The sequence below is a fragment of the Poecilia formosa genome, unplaced genomic scaffold (assembly GCF_000485575.1).
Source record: "Poecilia formosa unplaced genomic scaffold, Poecilia_formosa-5.1.2 Scaffold353, whole genome shotgun sequence".
Taxonomy (NCBI): domain Eukaryota; kingdom Metazoa; phylum Chordata; class Actinopteri; order Cyprinodontiformes; family Poeciliidae; genus Poecilia; species Poecilia formosa.
In genome coordinates, this window is record NW_006800292.1 from 409,550 (window position 1) to 429,405 (window position 19,856).

At 38.6% G+C, this 19,856-nt stretch overlaps 1 long non-coding RNA gene across 2 annotated transcripts in view; it reads right to left on the reverse strand.

Moving 5' to 3' along the window:
- Positions 1-758: 758 nt before the first annotated feature.
- The window catches only part of LOC103153516 (uncharacterized), an 80,204-nt gene continuing 61,106 nt past the window's right edge, over positions 759-19,856 (reverse strand). Inside the window, exons 3-4 of one of the 2 annotated variants that reach the window (XR_477799.2) lie at positions 3,671-3,723; positions 759-822 (exon numbers count right to left, since the gene is read on the reverse strand). This is a non-coding gene — a long non-coding RNA (uncharacterized LOC103153516). The remainder of the gene's footprint in view (positions 823-3,670; positions 3,724-19,856) is intronic. The other variant, XR_001658976.1, reaches the window with a different exon arrangement.

Consider the following 19,856-nt stretch of genomic DNA (forward strand, 5'->3'; position numbering starts at 1 on the left):
GTAAAACCTGAGCTGAAATCAGCCTACCAGTCCTGCACCTCTGACAGCCAACGCTATCACACTTCAGCCGCTGAGTAAAGTCATGCAACAGACATGCTCAACTCCACAACACCTGCAGCGTTTCTTTGTTTCTACCCTCATACCCAAACTGTCTCTCCATCCCTCCCTCTCTTTCCTCCTCCTCCAGCTACTTCTCTCCTCTGTTGATTCCATGGCTGCCCTATCAGGAGCCAGAGAGGGAAGGCACCGGAGTAGAGTGGGACTGAGAAGGAGGAGACTGGCTGAGAGGAGAGACTGGTAGGAATTAACACATGTTGAAATGGAAGCTTGAATACATAGGATTTTTGCCAAACCCCCCACCCCCCAAAAAACAACTAACTAATTTAATCCGTTTTTTAGGTAATTAGGTAATTTAGATACAAATGCAATTAAGATCCTTTAATTATGCCCCTGCTCTATAACATGCTGTAGTTAAAGAGAAAGCAGTACACACACACACACACACATACAGACAGCTCAACAATGCACAGTCACTCAACCTGGTTAGATGATAAGCAATGTTCTTTTTTATCTACATGAACTCTTTATTCCCTAACAATTGTAAAAGTCGCCAAAAAATTTGACCCTGCAAAAAATACTCTGCTTCCCTCTAGTGGTCTTATGATGCCATTGCATTTTAAAACTAAATCTTGCCCTTTGTGTGCCAAATTTTATGATAACACGGCTGTAAATAACATTTTTGTTGGGTTATAAATGTTTTCAGGATGAATAAAAAACTGACACTGACCTTTGATCTCGCAGAAAGTCTGTGACTGGAAAAACCTGTTGGAGAGAAAGAGAAAAACATATTTTCCAGGTAAGTACTCAGCAGGATTTTTGGCAGAGTGAGACATCTTTGTCATTGGAACACAAAGTCATCACATTTTCACAGATGTGCTGGACCAGAAAAAAAAGACATACAGAACCCAGGAGATTCATAAATAATCTGCAGCTAAATGAACTAATACAAATTTTTATTTTCAAGTTATATAGTTATCAACACCACAACAACGGACAATGTGACTGAAGCAACCTTAAATTGATGTTTTACTTTTCTGAGTTGATCCTTCCTCCATGACTTACTGTGATTTTCTGTTCTACCAGTTTGCTCAACTCTACTGGACCTTAAACTGGAAATGTGTGTTTTGGTCAGAAAAGAATAAGATTGAGTTTTTAAAAATGAACCACTCAACATAAAATGTATTTTATAAAAAACTATGTGCAAAAAGCATCCTTCCCTTTTGTTAAGTATGGCGGAAAAGCTGGACACCTTATTGAAAATACAGAGATGTTTTAACAAATACAAATCTGGTGGCCTCTGCCTTTAAAATAAATTGTCACACAAATTGTCCTTTCAGCAGGACAATAATTGAACAGATGCAACTAAATCAGCAAAGCAATGCTTCATAAAGGCATTAAACTTTCTTCTCAGTCCCTAAACTAAAATCATTCAAAAAATCTGAGGGCTGAGCTAAAGAGAAGAGACCAAAAATAGAGTCTGGACCCTATACTGTCTTCAGCAGTAGATCCCAAAGTTAGCAATCAAGGTCTGGTGTTCTGCATGTTTTATATGTTGCCCTGGTTCAACAAACCAAAATCAAATAATGGCTCATGAGCCGGGCTAAGTAAACTGAAGCTAATTCAGCTGTTTGAATCAGCTGGTTAGGAGCAACAACAGATTTTAAGGCTGTGCAGAACCGGCCGGCGTACGATTCCCATGATCTACAGAGTTTGTGCAAAGGGCAACCGTTTGCACTAATGATAATCAGCATTTGTGCCAATAGGTCTGGCATTTGTGCCAATAGGTCTGGTACAAATGTTGTTAAGGAGGCATCCTAACCAGATTCCTCCCATTCATGAATAAGACACCAGAATATTTTAAGTCCTTGTCAACCGTCAACCTACCATTTATGGGGCAAACTCCTACCACCATCACCACTTTTCCGGCTCATCCATGTGGGATGTTACAACATATATCTCCTAATTTGGGTTTGTTTTTTCTCAATGAATAATTGTACAAAAATTCCAAAGAGCTAAAACTAACTGAATCTCCAGGCAAATGTGAGAACTAGAAAGCCTCAAAGCTCCACTGTCTTTCTTCTAGATATAGCACTCTGGGACAGGGATGATAGTGCAGGAATGCAAAACGAGAAGGGGGGAGAATAACAGACATTAAAGCCTGAGAAGTACAAAGGAAAGAGAGGCGAGGATATTGAGAAAAACCCTCGAGTGAGAACATAAGATAAAGAAACGAAGAAAAGCTCAGCTGAGACGTGGAAATGAAGACAGGGAGGCGGAATGAGGTGAACAGAAAGAGTTAGGAAAGGCTTTCTCCAAAAATACTGATGAGACACAAGAGACCAACGATGTAGCGTTTCTTCAGGTCCGGCTGCTTCACATTAAATATATTTAAGGTGCTGGTTAAAGGTTAAGTGAATGAGAGGAAGGCACAGGCCAGCAGATTCAGGTTAATGTTTGTGGGGCAGAGAATCAGTATGAGAAAGTAAATGATGAACATAAATATACTCCAGACGCAAATTCATTCATGCTTCTGTGTGCAGGCCAATCATAACTTCAGCTGGCCAACTTCCATCACCACTGCCTTGGCTGACTTACATCTGCTCCGAGTGCGCGCTACTTTATTTTCCTCAAATCAAGACCATAACAACCATTTCCCTAAGAATTTAAATTTATAGACCATGCACATTCTGCGAGCCAGCAACAATAAAGTCAGAGAAGCATGTGATATTGTAAAAGTTGTGAAAAGCAAACCCCGCTCAGAGCGCTCTCGGTCTTGGCAGTTGCAGCGCTGACTGAGAGGAGAAGCGGAGAGAAGCTGTGGTCACCCAGCAAGACGCTTCAGCTGACCTCCTGGTGACTTTTAGTGTGGTTTGACAGCGAAACAAGAACCTTGACAAAAACAAGCTCTTAAACTGTTTTAAAGGGAGGAAATCCAGGCTTCTGTGGTCAGTTTGAGTGTTCAACTAAAATGCACAGAGATCTAAGAATAAACCAAGTGGGAACAATATTTTCCCCCTTTCTTCAAGTGTTTCCAGAGACGCTTGTATGAATTATAAACTCTATTTCCAAGGATGGAATATGACTTAACACGTGTTTCATTGAAGCTTACTTTACCCTCAATGCATTTATCCTGCATTTTTCCAGCTTTTTCCCCAAAGCAGATTAGTGAGAAATTAACAGTACGCTCTACTCTAGTGGAGATGTGTGGAAATATCTTGAATAAATTCATATCTTATGGCCGCAGCATAATCCCACAATGAAAAGAGAATTTTTTTAAAATTGAAAAATCCACATTTTAATTTCAGTACATTAGTGGGGTCAGAATCCTGAGTTAAAAAATAGAATATAACTGGTGCCACAATTAATGGCACCTTAAACAGTGTAACTAGCGCATAATTTAATTCAGCATATTTTCACTTATTCTCTGTATAAACTCCTTATTAGTAGTCCTTAACTTTTTGTCTGTCAGGGGATTAAAATTGGCATGGAAAGAGGCTTATTTTAGAAGAGTATTTGTTATACTTAAATTTCATAAAATTAAGTGGGAAAAGCCAAGTATGTGGTGCATGCAGTGCTGTACTCCTTTCCTTATGTTTTTCTTTCAACCTACCAGACTCTCCTGGTTCTCTGAAGCTGGTCTGGATCGGTAGTTCTTCTGGTTTTCTAAAGATCCAAAGAAAGTATTTGTTTTAGGGCTGCAGCAGCACCAGGAAAACATGTCACTGAGATGCTACTGTATGAATATTCTCATCATGACATCGCTTAAGATCTTCACCACTTTTTGTTAGCATGTCAGCAATCAAAAACAGACATTACATGCATGGCCATGAACTACAAATAAACTACTAAATATTGCATGCAAGCCATCCTTTTAAATTGCAATATTGCTAATAATGAGATAGATGGTTGTGACTCAAAATATTGCGGAGCTCTACTTTTTACATTTTTGCCTGTTTTGATTCCACATATGTGCCATTCACTGGGATAGACTGGTGTAAGTGAAAAAAATAAATAAATCACATCCCAGGGTTAGGGTTCAGATTCAAACCTTTAGTTGGCGAAAATGAGATTAACTTCTCCTTTCTGCTCATCAAAATGGGAAAGACGAGAGGAAACGCCACTGAAGGATGTCTTGATTTCATAAGTCAGCAAATAGATGCTCAAAACTCGTCTATTTCCAGTCGCAGCAAAAAGTTTAAAGAACTGTAGTTGTAATATTCAAGACTGTACGCAGACCCAGCTTTGTCTTCAGACAGAATGGTGACCGAGAATAAAATGCAACCCAAAGATTCACTGTTAGAGAATTCCCAACTATTAAATATGGTGAAGGATCTGGCATGCTGTGGGCCCGTTTCTTTTATAAATAGTTTCCTGTCACATCTGCTGCAAATAATGACCAGAAAATCCTTTAAAACATATTGTAATAAATAAATGAGATTTTAAATGTCAGTGGGTCATTTCTGGTTGAAAAAAGTAAGAAAGAATATAATAAAACTAAATATAAAATAACCTTCTTTTATGGTCATCTCAGCTCCTAGATCTAAATCCTATAGAAAAGCTCCCAAGAGGATCAGGATTCTAGATAATCTAGAAAGACTCTAAACTTGTAAAATATTGTAAAAAAGGAAAATATTAAGCGTCTAAAAACAAATGTTTCAAACCATGATGGGATTTCTTTCCAGTGAATGAGAACAACTAAGAGATTAATTTATTTTAAAGATTTTCAAGCATCTTCTAAAAAGAGCAGAGAGTATTGCACCAGACACAGGTTTTAGGATACAAAAGCCGATGGAAATAAGTGCTAAAAATACTTTAAACTGGCAGGAATTTAAATAAGCTGATGTTTAGAAAAACAACAAGCAGCAAACGAAGAACCAGTGGAGAAGCAGAAAAGAACAACCTCACCTTCAATGAACTTTTAGATTCTGAAGAGCTTCTGAAATACATTTCTTTGCAGCCTTATTTCAACTCCCAAGTTGAAGGAGTTATCTCAAGAGGAAAACAAGTGAAAAAGCAAACCGACAGACACGCGCGTGTCCTGCAGCGCCTCAATATCCGAGAACGAACGCAGATGAAAAACATCCAGACAGACCAGAGTGGAGTCTCATTTCCTTGTGAGGAAGTCAGCAACACTCACACAGTTTGGCGAGAGGGAGACGGTGCGAGAGATTAGGAGAGACAGAAGGGGTGAGCCTTTGTAGCTGCAGACCTCCTCTCAGATCACACCACAGGCCAAAAAAAAGAGAAAGAACTGGATACCATATTGGACCGTAATTACGTTTGAGAGGCTGGGCATATTAGAAATGGGGGGTTATGAAAGAAAAATCAGTCGACTGATATGAGGAGTGCGTGACTGTAAACCATGGCTCGCGGTATTCAGACAAAAATTAGGCCAGTGGTTTAGTAACGACTGGGCACACACACCATTAACACTGACCCCTCCCGCTGACCTACCTTTGGTGCAATGACAAAACATGTTTTAATCAAACTCTAAATTACTTTTCCATGCGGTAACACATGCTTTTTAAGTCCTTTTCTCTGACAGTTACTGTGACATCATTCAGTTCAGATATAAAGTGGGACGCGTGTCAGCAGAACTGCTTTTGTTTTTCAGAGAGTCGCCGGATCACTGCGTCCACTTTTTGTCCCTAGAAACGCATTTACCCCATGGTAATGTTTTTGTTTTATTTGTATTCCTCCAGCAGAGGGCAGCACAGTAACAGGAACAGCTATAACTGCGCTGGAATGCAAGATCATAATCAAATGTAGATTTTAGTCAGCTGACCTGCAGGCTTAAATTATTTAACATTTTAATAAGCAAATGTTTTCAGTCTAAAATAAATGTATAAGCCTCTTTACTCTGATTCATTGAAATTACCTTCTCTGCAACAAGCCTGTCTAAGTGTCTAGCTGTTTAACAGTGAATCAATCGGTCAGAGATTGGAAGATTGGTGATCAATCTGAGCTTATTGGCCCCTCTAATGAAAATTAAAACCAAGAACTCCCAACATTGTGCATCTATAAATTCTTAAACCATTAGCTTTCACTTTGAAAGACTTAAAATGAGTTTATTAACAATTACATAAAGATTATGGGCATGTGCTTTGATGCATAAATAGAGGATAAAACTGTAACTCCTCAATTTTAATTTGTTTTCAAAAACTTAAATGACTTAAAGAACATTGTTTTCTCATTTCTTTCTTTAACTAATTGGTCAAAACTGGAAGAAGCATCTCATATTCCAAAGAAATCCAGAAATTGGTTCAGGCCTGAAAAGACCTCCTCAACTCCTTTTTCCTTCTACATCAAACTCTCATTTTATTATTTTCTTCTGCATTTGAACATGTGAAATATGCATTGTGTTTAGTCTTCTGTTCTGATGCTCTGACATATTCTTTTGGGGTGCTGCTAATTTAACGTTTTGGTTGTTTTATACCTTTTGAATGCAAAAAGAAGCTCTCACAGGAGATTTACTACCAATATTCATCAATTTATTTAGTATCTACATTGACAAATCTACATTGACAAATTGGTTTGGAAAATGACAGTAGGAAGGGAGGAAAAGGAGAAGTGTGGGTAGGAAAAGGTCAAAAGTTAAATTGAGTCAAAACCTTTTTCAGTCTATGTGCATGAATCCCCTTTTCTTGCACTTGCTTCATCTTTTAGATGCAGCCAACTGGGAAAACGAACATCTTTCCTCACACTTTGAGCTGAATCACCATTCTGACTGGGTGTTGCAATGCTTCCTATTGTTTTACCCAGCAGCTCCCCTTGCTGTGGCGGAGCTTCCTGCCAGTGAGTCAACAGCAACAATCCGTAAATGTCAAAAAGCACTTTCTTTTATGCATCTCTTTAAAACAAATGTTTAAAGTTGCAGATGTCAGCTATAGTAATGCTAATTACAAAGCAGACATTACAAAATCCGGACAAGAGGACACAATTGCTGTCAACAATGGCATCTGTATGGTTTCTAAGCCCAATGAAGTCAATATTGTTTATCAGTATGTTGCATATTCAGATTGATTTAGTTAGAGAGGAGTTCAAGTTTGAGTAGGCAACTCAAAACACAAAGCATGAGGGATGACATTTCCATTAATGGCATATTTTCAGGATTAAAAGACAGACAAGACAAATACAAAATGCTGAAGGATGCAGGATGCTAGTTGTGCTATCGCTGCAAGCTAACGCTATAAGCTAATACTAACTAACTTCTATGAGAAGATTTCCTGACCTCAATGCAACCTGCATATGATGAAGAAAAACGTACACGTCACACAGCAGCAGTTTATAGAAAGTAATAATTAGTGTTGCCATATTTGGATCAATTTTAAAGTTGTTGAGCAGTGGGAAAATCAGATGTGGGTCACAATTGCACACAGTGCAATTATATGTGCTATGTATTTGCTATGTTCACGCAGCACATATATGCCGTGTGAACATAGCAATAGATGTATTTTAATTAAACAACGGATGAATGGCTTCCTCTTGATGGTTTTGCCAAAATTAAGGAAAGTATGTAATTAATTACCTTTTTAGCTCTTATCTAAAAAGGACCCTGTTCTTTTAAGTTTCCATGATATTTCAAAAGATATTGAGTATTTTTCTTGGAAATTGTAGTTTTGTGAAAGCCCCACTACGTTATAGTCGGAGTTATTCTTGAGTCGAATAACTCCGACTCAAGAAGTCGGAGTTATTTTGGCTTGATCAGAGGTCATAATCAACCTGAAACTGCTACATATGTACGATCACCTGGTTAGATCCATGATGAATCTGACCAGCAGTCAGGATCTGGACGTGTGCTGTGAGCTCCTGGTGAGGCTTCGCTGAAGCAGGTGACGAAGCAGCTGGTGGCTCAGTGGAGTATCACAGAAGCCACATGGCCTCCACATATTTGCCAGCAGTGAAGGTTAGTGGTGACATAGCAGAATAAGTTTAGATTTAAGGTGGAGAAAAATGAACTAATTTTACTTAAAAAAAAAGCATCATTTACTGAGAATTGTAGATTAAATGCGGCATCACTGAAAGCCAAAACTGTCTTTTTTTATCAGCAAGCGAGCAGAGAAGGAAAAGGAATCCACGAAGGTGGTACGTTTCTCTAAAATTAGACTCCAGAGTGAAACCTCTGACCGCAGATTTCAGGACAAACCATCAGCTAAGCTCACTGCTTTGTCCCCAAAAAAGAAGAGTGTAATTCAGATTGAATTTTAAATAATAAGGGCTGTGAGTAGAAATGAGTTAATTCTTCCCATGGGAGTTCCCACCAGTTCCCAGGCCAACCATTAACTCTTACTACTGGCTTACTGGGTGTGGTTCCCTCTTTAACCAAACCTCCAGTTCTCTCCCTGACTAGGATGTATCCGTTTCGTTGCCTGTGGCTCTGAGATTTTTGGCCCAAACATGACAAGAATCTTTGTGTGTGTGTTGGCAGACACATATATGTGCATATATACTTGTCAGCTCAATACAGGCGAACAATAGGCCGCTCTATGTTTGTCCTTGCTGGCAAGATGGACATAAGGGCAAAGCCAACAAGCTGTAATAGAGGAAGGGCGAGAAAAGGGCAGCAGAGCGCAAGCCAGCAGAGCTATTTTCAAATTCCAGGTGCTTTTTGCACATATTTAAGACTGATTTAAACTGAGTCACAGATGATGTTGCTGCACAACACAGAAGGCATGTCAAAATGCATCACGCCTCCTCGGACTCTGTTGCTTCTCCAGTTTTATTTTAGCATAAACAAGGTGCTGCAGTGACTGCTAATAAAGCGGAGCTATTTTGATTTTCTTTCACAGCTGTCGTGGTGTTCCCTCATCTCAACTCTGATCCTGCAGAGCTGCAGCAGGAAGGAGAAAACTCTTGTTTTCATAGCAAAAGCGACCAAACCAACATGGTGTGAACAAGTTCCTGCTTTTGAGCAGGCTGGATGTTGATGGACGGACGGACGGATGGATCATTTAAACAATGGGACAGGAAATAAACAATTTTCTGTTTCAATATTTACTCAAACTGACTAGGAAAAAGTCCTGATCCTTTTCTAGGAACTGGAGGATCAAGACAGTGCTGTAACAAACGATTATTTGATTATTCTGACGATTAAGCGATTAATTGGATTTTTTTAAAAAAGGTCATATTTTAAAGATTTTTCACTTAACCTCTTAAGGTTTTTTTTAAACCATACTAGATATACATCAAAGATATAAATAAAACAAATAATTAAAATCTTTTCTTTTTAAACAAGGAAACATTTTGTTCCCTTACACGCAATAAAACACAAAATCTGAACAGGGTGAAGCTAAAACTTTGCCACTTGAGTTTTGGGTAAAATATTTGTATAGAAAGGTTTTTTTTTTTTCTTCTCAAACATTATATGTGTAAATATTTTGGACAGTTCTGGCTTAAGTACTGCTTTGAATATGTTCTGTTTTCTCAGCAAATGGCCTTTTTCTGGGTCTGCTTTCTCCAAGTAATTTAAATAATCGATTCATCACAATAAACCGTTTCAGCCCTACATCTGGGGTCTCGGTTTAATGAACCTGATGTCACCCTTCATTGGTATGAAGATGTTTAGATATAAGTTTGAACCGGGAGGTGTCGACACCATTTATGTGACAGTGATTTAAAACGACTGACAGCGAGCAGTCAATCTTTCAGCAGAGATCCGAGGACATTTTAGGAGCACAAAGACGAGATGATGAATAGCATGTCGGAGACGAGCCGTGCCCGCTCTCCGCCCTTGAAAACACACACACACACACTAAAAAGAAAACACTTCATAAGTTGCTCATTATCCACAACAGGGGTACCCAGCCAGAGTCCCATCATGCTGAAGAAGCACATTTGCTCTCATTTGAATTGTCCTCTCCCTCTTTGTTGTATTTGTTATATGTTGCAACGAACACGTCAGCAATTTCTGCTGTGACGAACGAGCCTCTTCTCAGCCAATTTATCATTCTGGCCTGCTGGGTGGCCATGTTGCCGGCGCAACTTTCCATTTCCTGTGTGCCACAGAAGTGGGGAGGGGGCATTGAAACCACAGGAAAAACACAAACAGTGTAAAAACACAGATAAGGTGGTGTGTAAGGCTACAACTGCTGTAGTGTGCCTAAAATTACAACGTTTTAACAGTCAGCTTAATTTCAGTTTCACACAGACCCGGTGGCAATAAAACACCCCCACAAGAGAGATCTTTGCTGCATTGCAATGCGACGTGACATTGAGGATAATTACTGCACTGAAACACACCTGACTGCAGCTAAACACCCACAATCACAGAGAGGAAAGTCAAAGTGGCCGCTTCCTGTTTGAAAACAAAACGCAGTTCCAACATTTTACGAGTTCCTTGGTTATCAGCCCACGTACTGCTGTAGTATTCTCAGTTTTTCTGATCTTACACCCTTGTGGTTTGAAGTTGCATTGATTTATTTCTGTTGGACCACTTCAGGACAAGAGAACTGTGTATACAATAGGAGAAAAAATAACATGGGGGGAGTTTGGAGTTAAATCTCGGCTTTTTTGCCATCACTGCACATTTCTTTGCATCACAAGTTTTTGTTCAAATTGCATCATTAATTAAAGCAACCATCTGGTTTTAGTAGTGAATGTTTGCAGCCTGTAAATATTAAAGGGTCAGTATTATGTCTTTTTCAGGGACATAATGTAATTTTATAGCTCAATCAACTATGTTACCTAAAGTTGTTATAAAAATGCTGTATCTACCAAGCATAACTTAAGAAAACTAATCTTTACCATCTGACTCCATAAAATTGGTCTTCATCAGCACTGCCATCAGCACATCATCACCTCAATGCTCCTCCATTATGTCATTTAAAACTTATCTTGGCACATCGGACTTAGGAGCATGGAACTGCAGACGCACATTTCCATGAGGTGTTTGCTAATGACTGCTGCCACTAGTCTGAAGGAGCTGAGTTATTGAGAGGTGTTCTGTGAGGCAGAAGCTTGTCTGGGTGCTGGAGCTCTGAGGAAGACCTTTATGGAAATAGGCAGTACTTTGCGAGAGCAAGCCTTTAAAGAATGAAAGCAAAACTCCAGGTATGATTTCAATGAGGGAATAACATTATAAAATTATATAAAGCTCAAAAAAGCTATATTACATAATGCTTTCCACTTTTAAAGACAAAAACAACCAACCCCCAGTCAAGAAAAGGCATTACTTTTTGTCCAGGAAATAAATGACTTCGTGTAAATTAACAGCTGTAATAAACGTTCAAAAATATCTTAAGGGTTATCAGAGCAATGGAGCATTACCTACTGGTCAGTAGTCATGTTTAACTGCAGCTGCAAATTCTCTCTGTCTTTTGTTTGACAGCACTAACTGGATTGAGTAATCCTCTAAACAATGAGAAGTGAAGGCTTAAAAACGTCTCATTAGATGTACACAACTTGAGAAATTCTTTTGGACACAATTCCAAACAAATGCACATTCCGAGAGTCTCACTCCAACAACTGGTACAAAGTATCTACATGTTTTACTACTTTGTCAAGTCTTAGAGAAGATTCAAACTGTCTCTTTCAGATGAAAAGAAACCGGTAAGATGTTCAGGAACAACCCAGGTATCACCACAAAGCTGCCATGAACTGGAGACTAACTGAAAATGTGTCTCACTGTCTCAGTGAAAGAAGCAGCTTCTGCAAAATGGCTACTTCTCAAGCTTCACTGATATTTGCAGCTGCCCACATGGCCAAACCAAAAGCCTTCTGAGAAAAGTCAGACAAAACAAAGACGGAGCCATTTGTCTACAATGGCAGGAAGAATGTTTCAGGAAGTTGTGCTAAATTAGACGTTGTTGGTTGAAAGAATGACCGACGACTACCTTCAAATTCTTCAACTTCAACTCATGTAAAATACATGTCCAAACTTCGGTGTTTCAACACCTCAGTGATACCAACAGACATAAAATCTGGTTCTGGAATATCTAAAACAGGTAAGCATGAAAGCCTGGAATGATTTTCCCAAAGTCTGATCCGTATAGAGAATTTGGAAACTGCAGTGGACACGAGGCTATTTGCGTTTAAGTTTTCACAAATTCACAGATTTTTCTGTGAAACATAACTCCAAGTTATTTGTGGAAAATCATTTCATTTATAATTTCCTCCCAAATTGTTAGGCTCCACAACCCAAGTAGTAGCAGAATATCAGAGGTTCTGCATCTTCAGTTACACATTTGCACTAAAGATGTGACTTCAATCAATTTTATTTGATTGAGAAAGTAAGCCTTTCTCCTCTGTTGTTAACATTTATTTGGCAATAGACTTTTAACTCCCATGTATACCTGGAGGTGAACTGAAAAAATGCTGCTCATCAACAAAAGCAAAGTCTAATCATCCATCCTTAGATTTAGTCTTTAGGAGATGAACAGAAACTAAAGGTGTCTTGCAAATGTTTGGCAAATACTAAAAGATGAATCGTCTGAGTAGTTTCATGCACTTCCAATTCTTTTTGAAACGTGAGTTAAAATATTTGCAGTCTGCTACAATAAACAACCAATTAATCACAAATGTTGGTCTGCAGCTGTAAAACTTTTAAAAGAGTCACGCAGTAACAGAACTGCTACATCAGGAATGTTTCAGGGTTCATACCCAGTAAACATCCAGGTGTCCCGCCCAGGTGGATCTCTGCATGCGGAGCACCTTCACAGGTGCACGTTTTGAAGCGAGTCTGAGAAACAGTTCGTTCCTTTTCTCTCTCGACTATCTGGGTCAACCATCTGGGAAGCTGCCAAAGCCTTGGCAAAGTGGGCAGGTGGCCATCACAACTGGCTTATGACCAAGAAAAAAAAAAACTTCACATAGAGACGCAAAGATAGAAAAATCCAGAACCACCAGGGGAAGATCTGTACTGCAAACTCCCGGAGCGGAAATTCAGCTCAGCTACCTGAGTCTGGATGAGATTCTTTGGGATGAAACTTTACAACTACGCTACATGGGATCCGATACATTTAAATGAAGGCATACTTGTGATTTTTGAGTCAGAGTTTACTGCTTCACTGCTGAATCTCACATGTCAGGAAGGAGGGTTTAGAGCTCATAAAGACTCAATCCTGCCTCACAGATGCTCTCAGAACCTTTCTTCTTCTTTCCGCTCCTCCATCTGAACAATGGCAGAGCAAGCTTTCCCAGACCCCTTCTATTCACCGGTCCTGGATCGGATTACCACAGAGGAGCTGAAAAACTAGGCCACCTCATGTTGTGTTCACATGTGTGCGTCTTATGATAGTAGAAGACGTGAGGATCCGGTAAAGTAGGTTACATCTTACACCTGGTAACTAGAAAAACTCTTTTGTGAAAAATTATCCTTCGCCCGGGAAATCTGTTCCTGCATGAATGCAAACAATTCATTTACTGTTTATTGTTAAATTTCATAAAAATGTTGTGTCCTAAACTGCAAAGTAGAAAATAAAATCAGCCAAAGCAGCGCAATAAAGCTGAAGGGGGAAAAACATCCGCCAGTAGGTAGTCTTTAACAATTTATTAGTCTAGGGTTGGGATTTGGAACGATGGTAAATCTGATTTGTAGCTGGTTTTCCTGGTTCCATGCTGCATGTGACCTGCAAATCCCTCTCCATGGAAGTAATTTTATACTATCTAGTAGACAGTGTCATTCCCTGGATATAAAAAAAAAAAAACAAACTTGGATTTTAGTGTGACAGGTCTATTTAGCCCCCCCTTCGCTGATCCAGGACTTCCACTCAGCGATGCTCATTCAGGCAGTGGAGAGCTCTGATTTGGTTATCTGAAGCAGAACAAGAAAACCAAATCAAACATTGAAGACGTCAAGCTGAACGCCAGTATGACTATCTTTGTAGGTAAGGAACCAAAATAATAGTCTTTGGACAGCATCAGTACTGTAAATGTAAAAAGATCTCCTGGTGCCATGCTGCAGAACCTATAAAGTGGAAATGAGGCAAAGACAGACATGTCTTTGGCGCTGAGATACTTTCCCTTTTAGGCTTCCCAGCTTCTACTTTTTGGTTTTCCTTTTCTGTAATCTTCCTTTGGCCAAAAACTACATGGGTTAAGAGCACACTTTTGGATCTGTGTGTGTAGTAAGCTGCGGAAATGAATCTGGCCCATTTCAGACCATTACAGATTTCTTCTGCATTTGCTTTTCTGTCAGACTTCAATGTTTCACATTTATTACTTCTGCGATCTGGATATATGAATTACTGCACTGATCTTAATGTCATTAAAAAGCATTAAATCAGTGTAATAGAGTATTAATCTCAGACTGTGCGGGTGTAAAACCTAAGAAAAATCACTTCAAAGCATCTTGCTTTTTTTCGTCACCAAAATAAAAAGTAATTATTGTCAGGTATAAAACTATAACTGATGATTTTGTCGCAGTGTTTGCACTTGAGTAACAAACGTACACTCCACTGTTTCTCATGAGATAAAGCTTGAAGAATAGATGGGATTACAACCCATATTCTACTGAAAAATGTAACTCGGAGGACATTTAACCACAAACAGCAGGTTTGTCACTAACATAATACTTTAACGATTCTGGTCTACATACCTAAAAATGGCTTTGATGAGACCATTACTACCTCAGCCTCTCTTGGAGTGTGAAAACATAACTCTGCTTTCATTTAATTATCGTTTCCACCAAGGTTAGCTGATTTTATTAATGGAACTGTGGCATGTTGTAATATATTTATGGTTTCAAACAATACCAATTACCCCCAATGGGGTTATTTACTGTTAACAGAAAATACAAACGGAAGAGGAGTTTAAACTGGGAGACTCCGAAAACAAAATGCTGGAAATATTAAATCAATCAGAAATATTCAGAACTCTGTCATCTACAAAATATTCCCTTGGTTAAGGGTTATTCCAGTAGGTACAGCCTCCCTACCAAAGCTCTTTCCTATGAGATAATGTGTTTGATCTTCTCTAGAAGGTAGGATTCGTACCAAGTCTTAACATTTGGTTGAGAATCTCTTTAAAGTATGCAGCTCTGTTAAAGTGTTCATAAACTTTAAGCACTGAGTCAGTCTGAACGGTGTAGGATGGTGGAACATCTTCCTGCGTTTGCCATCTGTTCAAAGCCGCCCAAGGCTGGTCGGCTAGTGACGTGTGAGCGAAGCTGGTCTGACTAGTGGGCAGTCTGCCTTCTGTCCATCTACATGCTTAGTGAAATATATATGCTATACTTCACAGAAGTATATGCATAATCTATTAGCCATTGACAATCAAAAAGATAAAAAAAATCATGTTTAAAATGAATAAAAATCTACAGGCTATTAAAAAAATAGCACAATCACTACATGCTGTAATCCAAATTATTCATTAGTTCAGTTAGAAAGAATCTTTTACAACATTCTTTCATTGCATGTACGAAAGCTATTCTTTGCCAAAGTCAACATCCAGTCCATTATTGGTTCTCTATTTGTGTGGTTGTTAAAGATTTAAAGCCATTAGGCTGCAGAACTGCATTTGACATTTCCTTTCACCATGCAGAGGCCACAGTTACATAAGGGTTACTATTTTAGACTGGCAGATTTCAGCCAGTGCTGCTCTGGTAATGGGCAGGTATTTTAGAGTACATCACGAATACAACTGATGAACAGTGTTCAAGTTTCTCTCTCTGTTAAAACAGAGCTAAAAGTGTGCATATATGCTCCAATAAGATCACAATTCAGTTTATTTTTTTCTGCATTTACTATAACGCTCAAACAAACAACTAAGTTTGTCCACAAAGCCGCATGGCATTGCACTGGGGCACATCTGTGGAGTTATCTAAAGGACAAATGATTTATTAGCAACTTGCTGACTCAGGAGGGTTTCAATGTCATTTAGCCTTTTGGTCATCCAAGGTGAACCAGAAGCTGGGGCAGAGAGAACGAGGGGGCAGATGACAGAGAGAGACCATGTGTGCCCAAGAGAGCTCTGGTGAGTCAAAGTGGAGAGAGATAAACCGAATCAAAACAACTCATACACATCTATGCTGGTAAGGCCTCTTTCTTTGTTATGTGTTTTAAAGGTTAACAAAACAAAATCCAGGCAGGCCACTGGGAAATTTCATTATCAGACTGATCGCATTTACAAAAATGCAGGTTTTATGATTAAACGCAGAAATACACTTGACCGTCGTCTATTCATGGTTCAGGATTCGTGGAGATTTCTGTGGAATGCAACTTCAAATTATTGATGGAGAATCTGCCTATTTGCAGTGTTTTTCGATAAAGTATACCTAAAATATTCAAAAGACAATGGAGCTTGTCCACTCTGGGAACTCGTATACCTTAGGAAATTATTTTTCCAAAATAGATGGATTAATACCTTTTTCTCTAATTATTCACGTTCATTGGAAAGGTTCCTCACAGATAAAGTTGGGCCAGGTTTCATTTGCCTGTTTGACAGAATGTACCTTCACTTCAAATGCATGTTGCCATTTTATCTCTTCCTACTTTTCTTTTACCCACATCCATGTGTTGCATATTTCTTTATTTCTCTAGTAATGTAAGTACTTAGTAACACATAATGACAAATATCACATATTTTGATAAAATTATTTTCTTACGCTTTATTATCATTGATTGTGATTCGGATTTTCATTTAAATCCGTTTACTCTTACAGTATCCAAAAACATATAATCAAACCAAAGAAGCCATTAGTGGTCTGCTGATGGTAGATGCCATTTATTGGCATCCTATAACTGTAAAATAAGCAGGCATTGTGGCATTAAATGTCCACAAGGTTGGTACGAATTGGTTCCTTAGGCAAAAATGCAAATTTTTTAAATGCCTAATAGAATCAAAACTGCAAAAGCAGTACCAGCTTTTTATTTATTTAGCTACAATGAGCATTGTCATTATCTCAAAATCTACATTCTATTATTTTACATAGTAGATTTGGCAGTGGAATCTGATTTCTGTAAACAAAAATCACTTAGAGAATTGTCCACTCTGGGAACAATGGCGTTCTGTGTAGTCCTACAACACCTCAAAGAAAATGCACCTATCCAAAAATAAAGAGCTATTATTTAATTCCTACTGCTATATTTTTAGTTTCACTGAATCTGTAAACATAAGATGATTAAATAATTTTTCTCAACATTTTCCAATGTAAATACACAAGCTGGGAGTGTAGTTTCACATTCAATAAAACTAAAATATATAAGAAGTCTGACGTTCATGTTTTTAAGTTCCTAAAAAAAGAATGCCAATAAGATCTGTTTTCTTTTCAGTTTTTTTTTTTGTTGTTTTGGCAAAATGTGTGAAGTAAGTTTGCACTACTTTTCCGCCAATAATCTAAATTTATTTAGTGTGGGAGGTTGCAGAGAAGCACTGTGGGTGGGAGCTAATGTGTGCATATGGGAACATGCGTAAGGACTGAAAATATTTTTGTGAGAAAGGAGCCAACGACAATTGGTTTGTGAGCTTAAAAAACTGCTTTACCATGTTTGGGGCTGTTTTTCACTGATGTTTTGGGTTTTACAGGTGTATTTTTGGCACCATTCTGAAATCTCCTTCATAAATCTATAGCTGGATGTGTCTCATACCTAGAGGAATTGTATGTGAAAAACAGAGTTTTCAAGAAGACGTTTGATCTGCTTAACGGTGTCTCTGGAAGTACTTTTTTTCACTCAAGCCTCTTAAATTGGAAATAAAGGACATCTTTTACAGATGACTTAATATCTCTTCTTTAAGCCTACAATAAACCAATCAGACAAAAAATTACAGCTACTGGCAGATAAAGTAGCATGCTGCTTTCCTGTGATTAGGATAACCTTCATTTTTAACTTCAAAAATGTGTTTTTTGAAGTTAAAAACACTTCAAGTGGTTGTAATGTGGACTTTTGCCCACCCACCTCACCAGTGCTACAGGTTTCCAATCAAAACCCACCACACACAAACTGAACTCCCTCAAAGCAACAACACAATCTCAGTAAGACTAAATGTTTCTCTACCCAACAGTTACAGTGATAGATCTGGACTGCAGAGCCAATTAGTGACTGATTTTATCAACCAAAACACATAATAATAGAGAGAAAAGACATTTGTTTCTGCAGAGCAAGCGACCAACATCCTCTCCTCACATCTTCTCCAGTAAATGCTTCATCCTCTCGGATTTTTTCTCAGTTTCTCCGAAAACCAAAACTGTAGGACATGGTGAACAGAGATTTCTTTTTACACATCATGAAGCAACTGCTCACTTTTTGCATGTCCTCCCACTACCTCCTGCAAAAAAAAAACAAAAAACAAAAAAAAACTCACAACTGTGGAGCCAGGGTTATGGGCAGATGTTATCGCCACCTACAGGTGTGGGTTTTATTACGCAGCATTGCTGTTAGAAAGTGAGCACACATATTTGGTAACAGCTGTTACTCCTTAACATCAGACAGTGTTTATAAATGCTCTTTACATTACTCCTCAGATCAATGTTTATGAACATCACTGCACATTGAAGCTACACATGCTTTCAAGAATAATTTATAAACACCAGAAGAAAATATTAACATCTGAAGAAGTTGTAAGCAAAGTTCCAAATAGCGGTTAGAAATTCACCAAAAAACAGCAACAAACAACACAGCACCACTAAACTGATAGCTTTAAAACATGACATTCGTAACTGTTTTACTACTAATCCATCTTTCTAATTGCAAGAAATAGACCACAACGCCTGATAAAATGTATTCTTTGCTCCAGTCCATCAAAGAGTACATGCTAAAACATCACTAAGAGAAAAACACGAAGTGTGAGACATTCAGCTAGCCGGGAGAAGTCCAGACCAATCAATACGGTGCATTGTGAACCTGTCTTGGAGATGCAATCACAATCCAGACAAACCCACAAGGGTAAACTGATATGGTCAAAGGAATCGGACCATTCAGCACAACTCCGATGGCTGTAAAATCAACATCATAAAGTCACAGTCTCAAAAGCACAAATATTGCTTCTCTCCATTATCATCCCAACAGTTATCTGAAGTAGTGTGCCAGTGTTGCTAACAGGGTATGGTCATTTCCGGACATTACGACCTTACGCCACAACCCAAAACACTCAGTAACTCAGCGGCCAAACAAAAGACCAGTGGGAAAATCATGATCCCAAAATAGGAAACTAGTGGGTATTGTAATTTTAAGACGTGTGGTCATATTGTTTTGCCTAGTTGTTTTGTTTTCAATTTAATTTGTATTCAAGCCACATTAATTTGAATGACGGAACAATCAATTACTGAAACGTCTTCCATCATCTCTGTTTAAGTGCATCATCATGACTTACGACAGCCTAATCAGTTCCAACAGCCCCTCTTTGCACCATTGGACGTACAGTATGAGGCTGGCTGTGTGTGTGTTGGTGTGTTTTGCTGACTTATTTGTGGCGAAGAGTAGCAGCAGATGTGAGAGGTAATTTGGAGCCCCAAGAGAGACTCAGCAGCGCTTTACAAAGCATTATGGGTAAATATCCCGTCATTAAAACTAACTGGACTTCAATGACATTTTTCCTGTTTCCCACAAACACAAAGACATGAGTGATGTAACAATTTAACTGTGAATGTGTATTTATGGTGTAAGTAACTGATTCTGCATGAAAAGTGAGCACTATAGATTGAATGTAAATAGCTGAAAGTGTTGTGGTAAAATGCTCAAAGTCACATTTACATAACTACGTTCCAAACCAGGGAACAGATCACACTAAGGGTTCTTATGTCAGATTTCCATACTATACCAGTTTAAAATGTATCATTTTTAAATTGTTGTTCACTTGTAAATATAAGTTTGACGTAAGGGAGGAAGGATGCATGGACGTATGGACGGACGGACAGACGGACG